The sequence below is a fragment of the Anas platyrhynchos genome, chromosome 16 (genome assembly GCF_047663525.1).
Source record: "Anas platyrhynchos isolate ZD024472 breed Pekin duck chromosome 16, IASCAAS_PekinDuck_T2T, whole genome shotgun sequence".
Taxonomy (NCBI): Eukaryota; Metazoa; Chordata; class Aves; order Anseriformes; family Anatidae; genus Anas; species Anas platyrhynchos.
Window position 1 is genome coordinate 14628012 of NC_092602.1, and position 18629 is coordinate 14646640.

Genomic DNA, 18629 nt, shown 5'->3' on the forward strand with positions numbered 1-18629 from the left:
CGAGTGTCAGTTTGTCATTTGCAATCCCAGCTGATTAATCATTTATTTGTTTTAAATGAATGTTAATTGTCACATGCATATCTACTTGCCCAGTGTATTAAAACGTTATGTGGGAATTTTTCATCTATACCGGCTGAATGCCCCCCGAGGGCAGGACCATGTTGCTTAGCAACTCTGAGCTCTCACAGTGCTGTGAGGGGGCACAGCCAGCAGTGTACCAGCAGTGTGCCCTGCATGCCAGCCAGCCCACATGCAAACACTGCACTGTGTACAAGTGGTGCACCCCACACGCAAGTGTAGCCTACGTGTGTGTGGGCCTCATGCACAAGTACGCCCCATGTTAGTGTCCCCCATGCACAGGTGTGCCCACATGCGAGCAGTGCACCTGAAAGCACTTGCACAGGGCTGGTTCAGCTGGGGCATGGCAGGCAGTTCAGCCTTGCCTATGTGGAGCTAGTGAAGGGCTTGTTATTGGCACCACAAGTCCTGGAGAGGGAGGCTGGAAGGTGCTAGAACATTTCCTCATCAGTCGCAGCAGCAGGAGGGTTCTTGGTCTTGCTTGTTCTGGGTCCTTGCTGTTGTGCCCTGAAAGGTAAGGGAAGGCTCAAACAACAAAAATTTGGGGAGATCCCTCAAAACTTGCATTGTTGATAGAAATTGTTCCTTTCCTCTCATTTCCCTTTGTTCTTGCATTGGTTTCCTCGATGGGGATCTTTGTGCCATGCTGAGTTAATAGGAATGCCCTGCCTTGCACAGCTCACCCTGGCACACTCTATGGTGTTTTTGGATGATCTCATAAGGCTTGTTCCTCCTCAAATATATATAAAGACTTCCACAGATACAGTGCTGGTTGTTCTTGGTGGAAGAAGTAACAGTATTTTCCCACGGCATCTCAACTGAACAGTAGATTTTGTGAAGAAAGCCGTTGTGTTTCAGGCTGGTTTTGTTTCTTTGAGAGTGAGTGGGGAAAGGAGGCTTAGCACATAAGTGTCTTTGCAACCATAGCTGTAGTGTTCGTTATACCATAAATACTATAATATGTATTGATTTTGTTTGCTTTCCACTGTGAAGTGTTTAATGCTGCTGCTTGAAAGATGATTTTTTAAAAGTATGGTGTGCTGAGTTGGCATTGACATCAAAAAATCAAGAGAAAATGAGCAAGAGAGAGAGCAAAAATATCAAAATGATTAATTGCTGCATTAACATTCAGGCACTGAATGCATTTTACTTTACGGATTGCTTGTTTCTAAGGGTATGATTATGATTTCTGAATTGTATTAAAAAATTGTGTATCTTAGGCATTGATGTTTAATTTCAGAGGGGTTATGTTCCTGTGGAAAGGAGGGAAGGAGGAGGAGGAAGAATGAGGGAAAAAGTTCTACAATTAAATGCCAGAGTATATAGCCAAATATAAATTTGATCATCCAGCATTGGTGAAACCAAACTAGTATTCCCCCCAAAACATGTAGCTCGAGGTCTGTTTGTTAAAAGCCAGGTTGGTTTTTATATGTTCTCTTCTTGTAGAACTGACCATGCATGATTGTAATTAGTGATGGCCTAATTAAATCAGAAGCAGACAGAAGAAACAACATTTATCTGTAAGCATATGTGATGCTAACAGCCATTTAAAAAAAAAAAAAAAGTTGAAATTATCCTAGGTGGACAGGAATAATTTTCTCTAATTAAGTTTTGAGAAGATATATTTGGATGTATGCTTTGGATCATCTATGTTTTGTGTCACTTATGTACTGCTAGAAACAAAAGTACTAGAGATATTCCCAGTTATCCTGACCACATACTTTTTGATTCCAAATTCATTTAAGCACAGCCTGCCTGGGGATAGACTTTGTAAATATAATGTGTTATCAAAACAGCTCATGTGCTCTTGAACATGTCGGTGGTATCAGTTCCTTTTTATTTTTTATTTTTGTTCCTGTGACAAAAAAAAAAAGCTGTAACTTCTTATCATATTATACAGTTTAACATATTTTAGAAACATCGAAGTAATGCTAAAAAGTGTGTAATATACTGTAGCAAGTTGATTTAGATTAAAAACAGTTTTACTGTTACTTACTTGCAGCCCCCAAAGACTCCCTCTGGCAATTCTCAGAAGGAGCAGTGAGAAAGACAATTTCATTCCCTTCATTTGTCCCATCCCCCACCTCCCGAAAAATCTATAGGTTGTTTGTCATTCTTATTTTGATTAATGAATGCAACAATTATGTGGGAATCCTACCACCCCCACCCAGAAGTCCTTGTGGGCAGAGCAGCCATTTGCTGTACCTTGTGGCCCTATCTTGGGGTCACTGTGGACCATACAGTAGCTTTAGGGCCTGTTCTTGGGAAGTAGAGCAGTCTGGGGAACTACACAGTCAGTTTGGTTTGCTCACTCATGCTCATTTTCATCCTCAGCCCCCATGACCACTCACTCCTGTGAGTCAGTAACATTTTGCACTTTGCATCTTTACTCCTGTTTACTTAAATCAGTGACTGAAATCCACCCTGTTTCAAATGCCAGCACAAAACGTTTAATCTGCGTGGGTCTGATCTTCTGCAGGTGTAAATGAAGTTCTGACAAGAGTTAGAAGATGTACAAGTACCCTTTGAAGGCAAATTAAGTAACTGAGGCACAGGTGCATGCAAGATATTTTGAAAGAGATTTCCCCAGTCACATCTCCCTCTTAGTGTCTAGATTCTCTAGCTTGCTGCTGGGTATAGTTTCGGCTTTGGGTTAAAAATTTGTGTTTATATTAGTCTTTGTCACTTTTGAAAACTAAAAACAAAATAAAATGGTGGCTAATGAGGATATTTGATGATTTGTGGTGACTTTGATATAGTAATTGGCTTCTAATACATGGTTTCAAAGCAGTCTGATGAGATTCACCCTCATAACTTCTGCATCTATTCTCTTGAATCCAATTGAATTATCTTGAATCTCTGCTAAAAAGAAATCTCTGAGTTTCTTTGAACTAAAATTCCTTTTATCAATTGAAGATTTTTTAAAAGGGTATAGGACAAGGAAATTACCAGGAACACATCTGATTAATTCAAAAATTAATTGAGGCTAATTTTTATGACACTAGATCATTATGACTTTCATCAGTAAATAAAACTATTATCAAAAGAAACAAGCATTTTATCCTAACTTTGAGTACACCTGTTCAGTTTCCATTAGTTAAGTAATCAAGCAGTTCCTCGCTTCCTGATGATCACCCAGGGTTTAATTCATTGTGGGCAGGTCTATTCTACCACAACTCAAATATCCAAAATAGTAGATGTCTGATGGATAAAGCCACGTGCTAGATCTCTGTGTGAGGGTGAATGTTTAAATTGTTCACATCGCAGCTGCGGCTTTTGCCCCAGATGTATATTCTGGAAAATATGCAGTCAAATGTTATTCCTGATGGCTTAGAAGCGTAGTTATGTTGTACAGCTATTAGAGAAACTAAGGCAGACTCCCCTATGGGGAATTACTGATGAACTGGCTTAGGATGATGTGTAATTCTTATTTCCTGCAAAATCAATAGTGTTAACCATCTGTTACTATTTCTATTTGCATGATGGTAGTTCCTAGAAGTTCCTTTTGTATTTGGGTATGTATAAAATGTGGAGGGGGGGGGGGGAGGCCTTGTTGTGAGTGGGTTGTGGTCTTAAACGCAAAACCATGGAAAGATGAGACTATTTATCTAGAATTGTGTGAATCTTTGGCTGAACAGTTACCTGAACCTACCTGGGTTTTGACAATGAACATGTTAGGAATATGTGCCTATGAGAGGAGAGGTTTTTCTGACTTCTATAAACGTAGGCTAGGACTCAAGCAGGTGAAGGGTACGGCAGGAATTTTTGCTGGAAAATACTAAGCAATGATGCTATGTCTAGAAGCTCTCATTATTTTAACTGTCTTGGAGATTGCTGTATCTTGGCTTCCAGTTCTTCAAGCACTGTGGTGTAGTAACATTAATTACTAAAGAAGTTGCAACACCGCCAGGTAGCTGTTTAATTTATGCCTTCTCTCCCATAGAAGGAAGAGTTCAACACATCGCCGTGTATGCAGAAAAGCTTCATCTATATGGCCTCCTTTGCCAATCAACCTGTGAACTCTGATATCAGAGTAGAGGGGTTTTCTGACTGGGTCTGTTCCCTGTAACACATGGAAACACTAGTAGGAGGAAGTTTCTGCAGCCCTCCACACAGCCTGTGTCTGATAGCAGTCTCTGTTATCATTATGGCAGATGATAATGGTTCAGAGAGCAACCAGCTGGAGGAGAGGTTATTTTTAGGTATTCTAAATAGTTCAGAATCTTATATAATTGTATTTGAGTAATAGTTGATGCCAGACAAACTCATGATTGGTTACAGAGCTCCATCAGTTCTCTTTTTATATTCACAGTACAGTTTGTGCCCCAGAGAGGGGGTTAGGCAACAAGTATCACATCAAGAATTACAAAAACTGCAGGAAAAAAGCATTCGGTTGAAGACTCCTGAACAGTGAGCACACAGATAAGAAAATCAAAATCTTTTGGTAATCTGCAAGTGGGAGAAACTCAGCTGGTAATATACTCAAGCTGAAGTCCTAATATTCAGTATTAGGGTATGTTAATGCATTTTTTTAACAAGCATCTGCTGAATAAGTTGATACCTTCATATGTGAGGAAATAGTTCTGTTAGAGCTCCTGGCCTGGGTTATGAAACAGGAGGACTGCTTTTCTACTGGAGAAATGATTATGAGGAAATCCACTCACGGACTTGGTGCCTTGGTGTGTTTGGCATGACTTTCATTTGTCCAGTGGCATAATTATGGCACTTTGCTTTGCTCAGGGTCTTTATAAATATTTTTATGTTTCAATAAATAAATTGCATTCTATCCACGTGGGATATGTTGACCCTGCATAAGGACTGCTTGTAAATTCTTGCATTGCTTCTCTATTCTCAGTGTTTATACAGGTCCACTGCTATTTGTTCCTCTCCTTCTAGATCTATGGTGCATCATCTACTCAAACATTTTGTGCTCTCCAGAGGAATTGTAGAAATGGCCAGGAGAGATAAAAGTAGAAGGTCAAACAACAAACAGCACTGTTCAATTAACCTGGCTGCTGTTACTAAATCACAAATCGAGGCTGTTTTCCAAAAATAGAGATCAATATTGTGGTAAATGTGAAGGAAAAGCAAATGCTGTCTTGAGCTTCTTTTCATGCTGAATTACTTATCACTCCTTAGCAGCTTGATGTAGTATAGAAGTCAAACAAGCCCTCAGAGGTCCCCCTTTGAGAGATCAGGGCAGGAGCGTTCGGTTCCAGGTTCAGAGGATGTTGACTTTTAAACCTCAAGCAGCATATAAGGTGTTAGGCTGGGGGAACTATATTACTTTAACTCAAATGTCGAGGAAGAGAATGACTGAGCCTAATCTCACATCTGGGTGTAAATGAGTACCCAACCCCTACATGCTGTGTTCACAGTCTGGTAAGCCTGATGTGCAGATGAGAGACTTCAGCTTCCTTACCAATATTTTTGCCTCCTGCAGGAAACCGGAGGCTCCATAGTTATACCAGCTTTGCAGTGTCTTTGAAGAGAGAAAACATCCATATCTGTAATATGAAAAAGTGTTGCAAATTTTCCTAAATGAAATGGCATGAAGGTATTGATGAAACATGTAGCTGCTTTATGTATGACTTGAGCACAGTCTTGTTCTAATCATTTGCTAACCTGTGAGGCTGCCTTTCTGGATAGATTTGTCTGTGGCAATCCACTGCTCGTAGGCTTTGTGTGATACACTGATGGAAATGGTTACCCTTGTGAAACTGTAAGACCTCAGAGTAGGTAGGGGACTACTTGAAATTCTCCTGCTGGAAGTATATTTAGCACATTAACGAAATACATTGATGGAAAAGAAACAGAAAAAGAAAAATGCATTTCAAATCTTACTTTAAAATAAGAATGATCTGCTGGCATGAAAGAAATGCTAGCTTTAAAAAAAACAAAAAACAAAAAACAAAAAACAAACAAACAAAAAGCAAACAAAACAAAAACAACAACAAAAAAGCAAACAAAAAAAAACAAAAAACAAAAAACAACAACTGTTTATCAGGAAGGGGTTTTTCTTTTTGCAGCATCTGTCTTTAAACAGTTGAACTAAAATTCATTATTTCATGTTGGATAACCCTTTCTGCATGGAGACCTGTCTGGAGTCATTGATTTCCTTGCTCTCAGCACATTTACCAGCCGCAATATGAGTGCTTCATCTTTTAATCTCCAGTATGAAAGGAACAACAGAGGTCACTGTGGACTTGTGTTGTTGAAAGTGATTACTGGCAGACCTGAGACAGTATGCAACAAGGCCAGCTTGCTCTTTATTTAAGCTTATATATATTTATTTCTCTCTGCTTCGCCCATCCCACCCAGGACTCGTGTGTTCATGAGTCCAGGGAGAGCTAATTAAAATGACTTGTTCCTTTTAAATAAGTCTGCTACCAGCTTGGTACAAAGCCAGAGCAGGTATCATGGTATCATTTTAATATATCTTCTTTAAAAATGATGGTATTGTCCTTTCCTTTCTCTAGAGGAAAATTTCTACTATTTCTGTTCCTTCCTACATTTAATTACTGTTTATTGGAGACATTGGACTCACTGCCTTGGAGACCTGAAAAACAAAGAAGTGAAGGATCTGGTGGGGAGCCTGTTACACCAAGTGAAATGGATTTTCTACCTCTGGTATTTTACAGTATTCTCCATGTCAATAAATTATTCACATCTGAAAGAGCTTTCAATAACAGGCAGAAGATGCAGGTATAAAGAAGAAAAAAAACTTTTGCAAAATTGCAAAACAGGTCAGCAGTAGAGAATAGGATGCATCTTTTGCCTGCTAGCCCAGGGGTTTGTTTATTTATTTTGGTTTTATTAACTTTCTTAGCTTCTGTTAAATCCAATCAATGACACAGCTTGGACTTGATTCATAATCTGCACTTCTCATTCTGTGCCATTCATCCTGCTGCTGCCAACCAGCTTATATTACAACTTCTGTCTCTTATCTTCTGGACGCGCATTTGACTCCCAGACTGTGCTTGGGTTACCCCACGCACCTTTTCATTAGCACCCTCCAACCACCCTTCTCCTCCAGATTCCCCTTTAAAAAAGATAAGAAAACACAGTGAAATGTCCCATGCTTCAAAAGCTGAAGCCATCTGATAAGAAATGGTGGCTTTTAGCTGGAAGTCACGCTGCATGCCAGTAGCCCTATCTCTGTAATTGCAGTCCTCTTCTTTTTATTACAGGGGATAACAGAAATTCAAGTAATGAGAAGTAGAGCAGACAGCCAACTGCTTGTAAACTATTTCCAGGCCGTTAAACCATTCAAATTTTCTGTTTTGAAAGCAAATTCCTTTAATCTTTGGACTTCCACATTTAGTTGGACTTTCAAAGATACCAGACCAAATGGAGTAAATGAAAGAAATGTGACAAGTATTCTCTTCCCGTGATGGGAAATGTATATTGAGATGCAGGAGTTTCTAATTCTGCTTGTAACCATGAAGTTACACTCATGTGTTCCAGAGCCAGCAGTGGAATAACATACAGTAAACTGAATCTTTCTCATGAAGATGGACACATAGCTGTTATCATTAGAAGAATGACAGCCACAGGAAGCCAAACTTTGTGTTAGTATATTTTATGGAATATTTACTTTCCAGAGTCTCTTTTTCAGTAGCCTTACTGCAACCAAGACAAGCAAAATTACTTGCTGTATGAATACACTTTTAACTTTCAAGCCATCCTATCCCCTAATAAGGAACGGAACATTACGCATTTTCTAATTTTATCCACTGGCTGTGTGGAATGGTCTCCAGTCCACATATGACTTTTTTGAAGAGTGTAATATATATCTAGAAATTTTGTATGATTGTTAGAATAGCAAACTGGAGCGGGAAATTCTTGTCCTGGAGATGCTGCCTTTTCTGATGCATAGTTAAGTCTTATCTCATCAAAAAGATTTCTTTTGGGGAAAGATGAAAGGTGTCTTTTTCTTGCTGTAAGTGCAGGATAATATTCAAATGTTCGGTTTTAGTTTTTTGAGATGTGACATGTCTGATAATTTAGAAGTCTGTATTTATCATCCCTGTAAAAGCTCCATAGTAATTCTTAAGTATCTATATTGCCTTTGAAAATAGGATTTACACGTGCTTTTCAGAATGCAACCTCAATAAATAGAAACAAATCCTTGCTTTACAGAGAGTGACAGAAGTTACGCACTTAGGGTCAGCTCTACAAAGGCAGTTAGGTACCTCTGTAGACTTCCAACAGTAGCAGTTCAAACTTGGAAGAGCTGAAGATTTAGCCACCAGTAGTTTGCTAGCTATGTGATTAGCATAATATTTTTTTCTTCCTTTATACTTGTTTCTGATTTTATGCAGTCACAGTGGGACTACTTGTTCTGGTGGCCGGAAACATAACTAAACATTGTGCTTCACTTGCATGTTTCATGCAAAATCTCTTTAACAAATGTTTAAATTGTCATTTGTAAAACCTGGCTGGCTGCTGGTAGTAATGAGAGACAAATATCATTCATTATCAGATTTTATTACACATTCCAAAAATACCAAAGTCATTCCTTTTTGTTGACCCAGTGCGGTAAAGAATTGGAATGAATCTGAGCCTGAGAAGCTTATGCCGGTTCCTTATGTAATACAGTATATTGCTGTAATTTACCCACAGTTACAGTGCTTACCTGTGTAATGGAAATATAAAATCCTGTAGAATCATAAACAGCATTTTAACTATCCCTTGTGGTGGCATATACTGCAACAATACCCACCTCTCCCACCCCCACCCCAATTCAATTACATGTGAAACTGTAGCTAGACCAAGTATTAAAAGAGTCTCCAAACTTAACACGTTGCAGCTTCACTAATGTGGTTGTGTATACATCATGTAGCAATACCCTATTGTCTTTTAGCTATTTCATCAGTCTTTGTTTTCACTATGCTTTCTGACATTATTATATTATTACTTTTAAACTATTTATTTTGTAGTGGCTACAATAAATACCTCATTTGCTTTCTGCTGGATATGAAGAACCAACAGTACTTGGTTTAAAATTGGATAGTTTATGTGTAAGGTGTTGTTCCTAAGGGTGATTGTGTGGATTTCACTAAAACTACTTGGAACTGATTGTTAAGAAAAAAACCTTGATTCTATTCAGAAGAGGTGTAGAAGACCTTATTTCTTACCATTCAGAATAGGGCTTAAATATTGCAATTGTTTTGGAATTAAAAAACAACCTATCTATTATTTTTCTTCTCAGTAATTTGGTTTTGAGGGAGTTATTGGGGTGGGTTTTCTTTTGATTACTCATTATTTATTATTCATTATAGGAACGACTTGGCCCTTCCTTGCCAGGCTGGTATTACCTCATCTTTACATCTTTGATGTCTTTGCTAGTCCTTTTACATAAGCAATGACAATAGTAAGTCATTTCTCTTCCACTGTCTGCTCAAGCAAGATGAAGATTGCTCCGCACTGAAAGAGATTACTAATGCAAACTCAGCCATCAATTCTGAGCTTAGTTATTCAAGTTCGTTGTTTTATGCATTTTCTTCTGCACAATAACATGGGCAGATTTATTTTTCTTGCTGTGTTTGGTGCCGTTAATTCATTTACACTTGTTTGTTGAGATTCCCTTTGCCGGCATGACAAGACCAACAATGGGCCACTCATCAAAATCCTGATGTCTCCTGACACTCGTTAGTGTTCTAGGAGGACTTGCCTCCTCTCTTTTGTCCTATGAATTAAACTGTCAATTTATCGAGCCAACAGTTTACAACCAGCCTGAAAATACTGAAGAAAATAAATTCTGCATGGTTTATAGACAGAATTATGGGTCATCTTGGATGACAGAACACTAAGCATTAGATTACTGGAATTTATTTTATTGCCACCTCTTCCCCCTGACTATTAAGAAGGGGTCTGCTTTTGCTTGACTTCCTTATCCTCCCAGGCTGTCTTCTGTTGCTCTCCCTACATACTGCTGAGCTGTCATTTGTAAGAGACAGCCGACATCTGTGCAGGTGGGATGAGTGGTCTGCTATACAGACCCTCGTCAGCACTTATGTGCCAGCCTGTGAGAGGACTCGCAGCAGTTATAGACAGTCCTTTTAACTCTAGAATAATGTCTTCTGGGGCTGTGTGAGCATTAGGCTGGTAATGTCGTTTTCAGTAATAAACAGAAAGCGAAGTTCTATTCACTTGCTCCTGAGAGCCCTGCCATCTGTCATTGTGTATAGATTTTCAGATTTGCTGGTGTGCTAATTAATCATATTGGGGTGCAAGAGTAACTTGCATTAGGCATCTCTGCAGGGAAATAAGGTAGGAGATAAAACTCACTCCAACATGCCTACCTGGTTAGCTTTGTTGCAAGGGACAGCTCACTGGAGATGCTTGCTGTGTCCCCTAGTGAGCAGGTGGCAAGTGGGAAGGCAAGGATGGGTTATGCATGGAGTTTCTCCTCAGCCTGCCCTGAAATCATGAATTGGCAGTTTTGAAAGGGAAAAAGCTTTATCTGTGCCAGACAAATTGCTGGTTGAAGCAACATCTACCATAAAACTTGGAGTTGATCTTAAAAAGGCTTTGCTGCAGCTCCACAGATGCACCGTGTCTGGACTTAGAGATGCCTACAGAGCTGAATACCACAGGGACATTGTAAAGGACATTGCAGCAAATACAGAGGGAAAAGCTTTCTATTCCCAGTATGTGTTGTATATGGTATGATGAGCACACAATGAAGAATGAAAAGCACATGCTGGAGAATATAAAATGTCTCCAGCTGCACATAAACTATATCTGAAGTGATCTGTGAAACTGGCCTATTTTAATGAATCTCAAGTATATCGACAGACAATATATTGGCACAATGTGATTGCAACAGTTCTAAAAATCATTTTAATGATGTAAAGCAGTAATATTTTTCACTAGTAATAAAACTATATTGGCTTCCTATAATTCATTTAATGGCAATTATACTAAAATACTTCCACTTGAAGAAACTATGTGTAAGAGCTTCACAGAAGTGGGAACAGTTGCCAGATATTTGCTTACACAAGCTATACCATCACAATGTAATCAAAGAAGTTGTTTTGCTATTTGCTATTAGTTCTGCTCGAATTTATGGTCTCCAAGCCACTGGCAAGATGTGGATGAATAATGCTAGCGTGAAGGCTGGGAAGGAACCTAAAATTCCTTATATTTCAAATTATTCTCCAAAGCATTCAAAATTGGATTCAATTGAATGAATTCCTGGAAAGAGAAAGTAATAGCTTGTCTCCATTTGTAACTGAGCCAGGCATAAAATACAAGCTTTACTGTTGCTTCCTACGCTGCTCAGGAATTCAAAAATATACCTGAATGATGAGCAGCTGAAGAAGTTTTGCCAGTACTGAAACTGAGTTATCTCTGCCTTGAATAATTTTTAATGTTTGACTCTGCAGAGATGCAGACATGGAATGAAAGGACTGGATTCCTCAGTCTCCTAAATTGGACCGGCTGTTGAATTGTCTCTTTTCCTGTAAATGGAATCCTGTAAATCTTCGGCCAGAAATGTCTCTGTAAGCTTCACATTTCTGTTGGTTGTAGTGTTTGCCATTATCGGTTGGTGGTGGTTGCTATTTTTTTTGCTCCCCCCTCTCCTAAGTTCCACCAAATCTGGACTTCCCAGAGCTGAGCAGTAAGGATGCACAAGGAAGATGGTGGGAGTTGAGGGAACCATAGAAAAAGTTCAGGTTGAGATGCTCAATTGCACATAATTATCTGTTGGTATCTAGCTATGTCACTCAAATCTGTTTGCCCAGAGCTTCAGTACAGGCCAGAAAATTCAGAAATGAGACAGGAACAGACCTCAGCTCTGAAACTTGAACTTTATCTGTCTTTTGTCTCAAGTAGTGGAAAACTGAGTTAAAAACTTTTAAACTTTTGCAAGACTCTTCTCTCTCCTCATTTAGAGAAGTAAAATCGGTTTTCACTTAGCATGAGGAGTTACTCCACTGTAATATCAAAGTCTGGGCATTATTTGGAATTGGAGAAAAATCATTTATGAAACCCTGCAGAAACATCTCAAATCAGATGATTTAAAAAAAAAAAGTAAAAATCGTTATAATTAGAAGAAGAAAAAAAAAAAAACACTTTCTATTTTAGTACTTTCCCATCCTGTTTAACTGAATAATAGAAATACAGCTGTAAGAAAAAATATATTTAAAAGAATGTTAACACTATTTAAAGGGCAATTTCATATCAGCTTGGATTAACAAGGCTGCCTTGTTTATACCTACCACATGATATGTATATATATATTACACCTACCTCTCTCTATTTAATTGCACTAAATCATAGCAAAGTGTTTTTAACTTTCTAGGAAGCCATGGCTAAAGTATCAAATGCCAAACTTTCTCACTTCAGTCATTCCACTTAGCGTTAGCTCCCAATTTATAGCAGTAAAGAAATGTTCTTAGCAGTTTAAAAAAAAAAAAAAAAAAGCGGGGGGAGGAGGAGGATCTTCCTAATATAAGCCAAGTTAAAATGAATAAGGTGGTAATCTTGTGATTCTTTTTCTCAGGGGGTTTCTAACTCAATGTCAGGCTACTTTTATGCAGTGCAGTGCAGCCCTCTGTAAAGCCGTCAAAGCTGAAAGTAGCCAACCTGAAACAATCAGCCATGCCATATTATTTCAGACTGAGTGCTTTGCTCTGCAGTTTCTGCAGCTCAAGTTAGTACATCTGTATGGCACCATGGAGTGTTGTGTATGGCTTGTTCAGAGCTAGTCCTAAGGATGTTCATAGAGTACTGTCTGCACCGTTTAGACTTGCAAGCTCTTTGCCAAGTGCCTACAGGCAAATGCAATTGCTAACCCAGGAGCTGGATCAGATCCATAGGTAATGTGTGCATGTGGTTCTGAAGGTGTTTTCAGAAGAAAATTCCAGGCAAATTCCAAGTTAACTTCTGACTGTATCTTGATTTGAAGCCTTGTGGAGAACAGAGCAGTGAAAAATGAATTGTGCTGGAGGATGGTGCTCCATCCTCTCTTTCCTTGCTTATGACATTTTTGTCATTATAAGTTTGCTTTCAGTAGAGCAATTCAGCTTCTAATTGCTAAATTAGTTGTCCTAGAACTTAACGCGCCTCATCCCTTGAGGTCATAATGTAACTTAGTATCATAAAAATGAAATATTGTATGCACAGACTAAAGAGCAAATGCACCAAGTGATTTATCTGAGAGAAGATGACACACAAATGTCTTGAAGATACAGAGCATGGTAAATACATGTAGTGTGCCAGTCTCTATTCATTGGCAGAATATGATAATGCTGGGCAGAGAAAGCTATAAGATGAAAGAGAGGAAAGAGAAAACAAGCATAGGAAATTACTGACTGTTAAAGGAAAGGTAATGGATACCATGCAACTCTGCAACTTCCCCTTTGCACATGTCAATGTAACATGGAGCAGTCTGTTCTTTTACTTCATCCCAGTAAGAGCAGTTTGTTTCATTTCTGTCTCTTAACATGTAGCATGCAACAATTTCCTGTCTGCAGGAAGGATACTAAAAATATGGAGAAATTCTTTATTGATTGCAAAAGTGGAATAAGTCTACGAATAGTTAGGCATCAGAATTCTCAAACTTTTCCATTGCAGGAAAATTCATGCTTAGAGAAAATGGCAAGAACAATTGTAGTCGCTAGTTGCCCTGTTTCAGGCAGCAACTCTCCTATTTCCACACTTCCAATAGAAAATGTGTGTTTTATTTATTTATTTATTTATTTTTTTGTAGTTATACCCTTTTAAATCAATCTGAGTGATCCTGCTGTGTTGGACATGTGCTGACCTTTTGTGTAAAAGAGTATCATGTCTGAAGCTTTATAATACATTTTTAAAAAAGAGTAATCTGTAAATGAGTCACTCTGCTTTTTATTTGTAGTCTATACTGTATCCTACGGATTGTTGCTGAACATTTCAAGCCATGCCTGCAAACCTGGTGCCTCCCCTCAGAACTGACAGCGGTTGAAAAGTCCAGGTGCCATTATTTTGTGGTTCAGTGCTCCACTTGAATTTAATTTTCATAAACAGATACAACAATTGCTTTGTGCTGAAGTATAGCAAAGGGATTACTTCATGGAATATTGGTCACAAGTAAATAAAAAGAGACCTATTTATAGATATTTGGGATAAAAGAAAAATATGTTCCACTTTGCTGTGTTCAAGCTTCAACAGAATGATTGACATTGATCTGAGGATCCCAAATTATATGTTTGGTCATAGTTTAGTTGTGCATTTTACAATAAAGACTATCGTAGGCCCTTCAATTGTACAGACTGTAAGACTTCAGGAGAAATCTGTGTTTACCAAAATAAAGTAAGTGTTAAGGGCAGGAGCTGGCATCATGTAAAGCCTGATCTGCATGGATTAAAAAATCTGTTATAAAAAACCTGGGAATATGTTACCATGAGGGAAACTCTTGGCAGCACAGATACAACCTGTGCTATTCTGCGATCTGAGAGCACAGGGGACTTGCTAGAGGTGTACATTTGTACTGTCTCTGCTGGCTGTCAAAACAGCCTTAGGGACTTGTTCCTGCCTTCCACTGAGGTACATCATCACACATGAAAGGTGGAAAGATGATTAAAGTTTGCTGCTATGGCAGTTATAAGGGACAAAATGTTTAGTTCTGAATTTCTGGCTGTGCTTGATAGTATGGAATGTAAAATCTGACTTGGAGACTGACTTGAAAATAGTTTTTGTTCTAAATGCAGTGGGTTAAGTAAGTTTGGCTACATGGCATGTATTTTGTGATGAGAGTCTGGATTTAAATTACTGAAACTAAGTTGCTAGCATAACTTTGTATGGTGTTCGTTGGCAAGAACTATTTTTTGTCAATGGCCTAGGTGTACCTGGACAGAACTACGTGTTCCAAAGAAGATGAGCTTTGTCAGAGGGGCTGTTCTGGCTATGAGGATCACTGTACCTCTCAAATACATCCAGTGTCATGTACTTCTATGAATTCTTCACCTGGAGCAAGGACCATGGGAGGCTGTGTGGGAATTTACACTTATCCAGCTGTCTAGTGATGTCAGTGCACTCATTTTTCTCTGTAAGGTTTTATGGGGCTTGGCAGATCTCTACTCAAAGTGGAAACTACATGGCATAGGAGCCACAAAATAGAGGAGTATACAACAGGAGACAAAGAGATGAGAAAACTGCTTTTAATCTTTTCATGCTAAGGTAAATTACCAGCTGAACCAAACACTCATTTGATCTACTTTAGTTCTTGTAATGCTGTATGAAATGGGTGAGCTGGGTGAATGCAAACTCCTCGCTAAAGATAGCACAGAGGCACAATTGCCACTGCTGGCAGAAAGGCAGAGGATTCGAACTTTAACAGAGGAACACGCTTGAATTTGGATTTTAAAATGGGCTAGGATCTGTCAGAAGAACTTGTCTCCCTTCTCTTTAGAAATCCTCAGAAGTATTACTTGTCTTCCATCTCTTCATAAATCCTCAGAATTAGGTCTCTTGAATGTATAAACTTCGGAATTTTGTCATTGGGGTGTCCTGGTTTCAGTTAGAACAGAATTAATTTTCTTCCTAGTAGCTGATGGAATGCTGTGTTTTGGCTTAGGATGAGAAGAGTGCTGATAACACCCCGATGTTTTAATTGTTGCAGAGCAGTGCTTATACCAAGCCAAGGACATCTCAGCCTTTTGCTCTGTCCTGCCAACGGGCAGGCTGGGGGTGCAGTAAGAGCTTGGAGGGGACAGACCCAGGACAGGTGACCCAAACTAGCCAAAGGGGTATTCCATACCATCTGACATCATGCTAAACAATATATAGGGGTGGCTAGCCGGGGGGAGGGGGCCGGACTGCTCGGAGTTAGGCTGGGCATCGGTCAGCGGGTGGTGAGCAATTGCATTGTGCATCACTTGTTTGTACATATTAGTAGTAGTAGTACTATTATCATTGTATTATTATTATTATTATTGTTATTGTTATTATTATTTTTTTATTATTTTTCTGTCTTATTAAACTGTCTTTATCTCAACTCACGGGCTTCACTTTCCCATTTCTCTCCCCCGTCCCAGAGAGGGAGGGGGAGGGTGGACGAACAGCTGCGTGGTGTTTAGCTGCTGGCCGGGTTAAACCACGACATAGGGGAAAAAAAAATGCATGCGACTGCTCATTTTATAAGCTATAACATGCAAAAATCAGCAAATACTGCACATATACAGGAAAGAGGAGAGAACTGTGAGACTTCAGGTACAGTTACACATGGGGAACTTGGCTTGCTCTTGACAACAGCAAGCTGTTTTGTTCTTACGTGGCTCTACCCTTATGGCTGACCAAAGTTCACGCTTCTTGTTTCAAAGCAGTTTCTGATCATGTTACAGATTTCCCACCTTGTCTGTTGTAGCTTCTGTAGCTGGCCTGGATGTCATTTTTGAAGTATTTCAAGACTGCCCTACTTTCAGGAAATGGTGTAGGAAATCATTTCCAAGGGGAAGTTACATGATAACTTGTCTGGGTGCAGGTTGCTTTTTTTCCTCTACCTTGAGGTTTGTAGACCATTCAGTGGCAGATGTACAATGACCATACATAGAATATTCAGGAATGTCTGTGACTAAGCATGCTGTGTCTTAGAGCCAGAGTACTCATACGATCATAAAATGGTTTGAGTTGGAATGGACTTGAAGATCATCTAGTTGCAACCCCCTGCTATAGGCAGGGACACCTTCCACTAGATCAGGTTGCTCAAAATCCCGGTTAGAAAATAGTCAATATAAAGTGATGAAAGCAATGATACTTGAGACTGGCTCAGAGTTCATTAATGATGTGAGCAAACATCTTTTTTTTTTTTTTTTTCTTTCCCCTTTCCTGCCCTAAGGACAAGAACAAAATAATCTTCAGATGCAAGATGTCAATTTTTTGGTTCCTTTCCACTGTGTGCTTGCCCACCTCCCATCTGCTCTCTGTCTTTACCCTGTACCAAATGCTGTCTTTGTATCCATACCAGGTTTGAGCAAACCTGGCAGCCTTACCAGGGACCTTTTTCATGGCAGGAACCAGCAGGAGGTAGATATTTGCTGCTTACAAATAACTTGCAAAAATTGTTCAATCCCACAGGGATTCAGTGGTAACATATTAGTTCACTGCACCTACTTCTTTCCCTAGCAAGAGGAAATAGGGTGGCAGAATCTGTATGTACAATGAAGGGACAATGTGTTAACGGGGGTGTTGGACTGCTAGAAGTAGCCAGGCACCACAGGGCCTGCCTTCAGACCACACCTTGTTGTAATTAAAGTGCCTGATCTTATGCATCACCATCAGAACAGCATTGAAAAGGCAAATGGGAAATCAGCACAGTTCCCAAATACCTCTAAATTATGCTGATTTATACCACTGATCTTTCTCTATAAGGATGAGCTTCCTTGTTCAGAGGGGAGCAGGTGATTTGATCCACTTTAGAAGTAGATTGCTTAAAATGTAGATAAATGTTTTGCTTTATGGTTTTGTTTTCTTATACTCCAGTGGGTTACTAGATGAGGTTTCAGATGGTTTCCATGGAACAACACTGCACAAAACAACAAAATTTCAATATTAACACTGCCCGCAATAAAAGTGTTTGGTTTCTCCCTTTCTCCTTTTCTGAATGTTTTGTTGATGCTGATGGGATTATGTAATCTGCACACTTCAGTGCTGTCATAATTTGTTCTGTTAATCTGTCATGAATCGCAACTGATGAGTGTATGTGCAGATTCTTGAACCAGCCCTACAGCATCTGTGAAAGTCAATAAGAGATTTGTCTTTTAAATTTTATTCTTGTAATTCTCAACTTTTTAGCAGTCCCATCCAGATCATACAAATCAAACGTTGCAAGGTTGGAAGAGAGTTCATGGAACAGAGATCAGTTGCACTATCAAGCAATCCCATTTGCTTTGCTATATCCCAAACAATGGCAGTTTTCTTAGTGTTCTTTTTTGTTTTAAAGATGTTATCTGCAGCATCAACATCTCAGGTGACTTTTTATTTTAAATAACATCTTTTTTTTTTTTCCTTCATTCTATACAAAGAACTTCATCTTTTTTTAAAACTTTTTATTATTTTTATTTCATTTTTTCAACAGTGCTTTTTTTCCATGAAGCCAGTTTGTATCAAGAAAGAAAGAAACAGTTCTGTGTGAGTCCAAAGTTGACTTGTCTTAATATGTTTCAGGTTTATATGTGATATTTAAAAAATGAAATACTGTTGGAAATAGTAAGTGGGCTGTTGGTAACAACCATTTTTAAATAGACGAAAATCTCTTAATTTCTCTAGCAACAAAAAGCTTCATTCTGAGCATGTGCAAACTTTACATCAGTATAATCTTGGTGGATTTCTGTTTTGTACATCAGGAATAAGTCTAATGTTGGATAAAGTCCCCAGCATTACATCCTGGGAAGCAATTTCCCCCTCTGTAAAATGTGAAAAAATCAGACTAACACTTTAGTGTTTCTCCATGTTCCCTTTCTTGAAATCACTATACCAGACATAGAAATGTCCTAGAACAAAATCAAGCCTGATATAACTGTGCTTGTGTATATATAATGCAAGTTCGGCAATAATCAAGT

The 18629-nt window shown here is 38.9% G+C and overlaps 1 long non-coding RNA gene across 1 annotated transcript in view; it reads left to right on the plus strand.

Moving 5' to 3' along the window:
- The first annotated feature begins 249 nt into the window (after positions 1-249).
- The window catches only part of LOC110352431 (uncharacterized), a 30720-nt gene continuing 12340 nt past the window's right edge, over positions 250-18629 (plus strand). The window contains exon 1 of the long non-coding RNA XR_002401369.4: positions 250-592. This is a non-coding gene — a long non-coding RNA (uncharacterized lncRNA). The remainder of the gene's footprint in view (positions 593-18629) is intronic.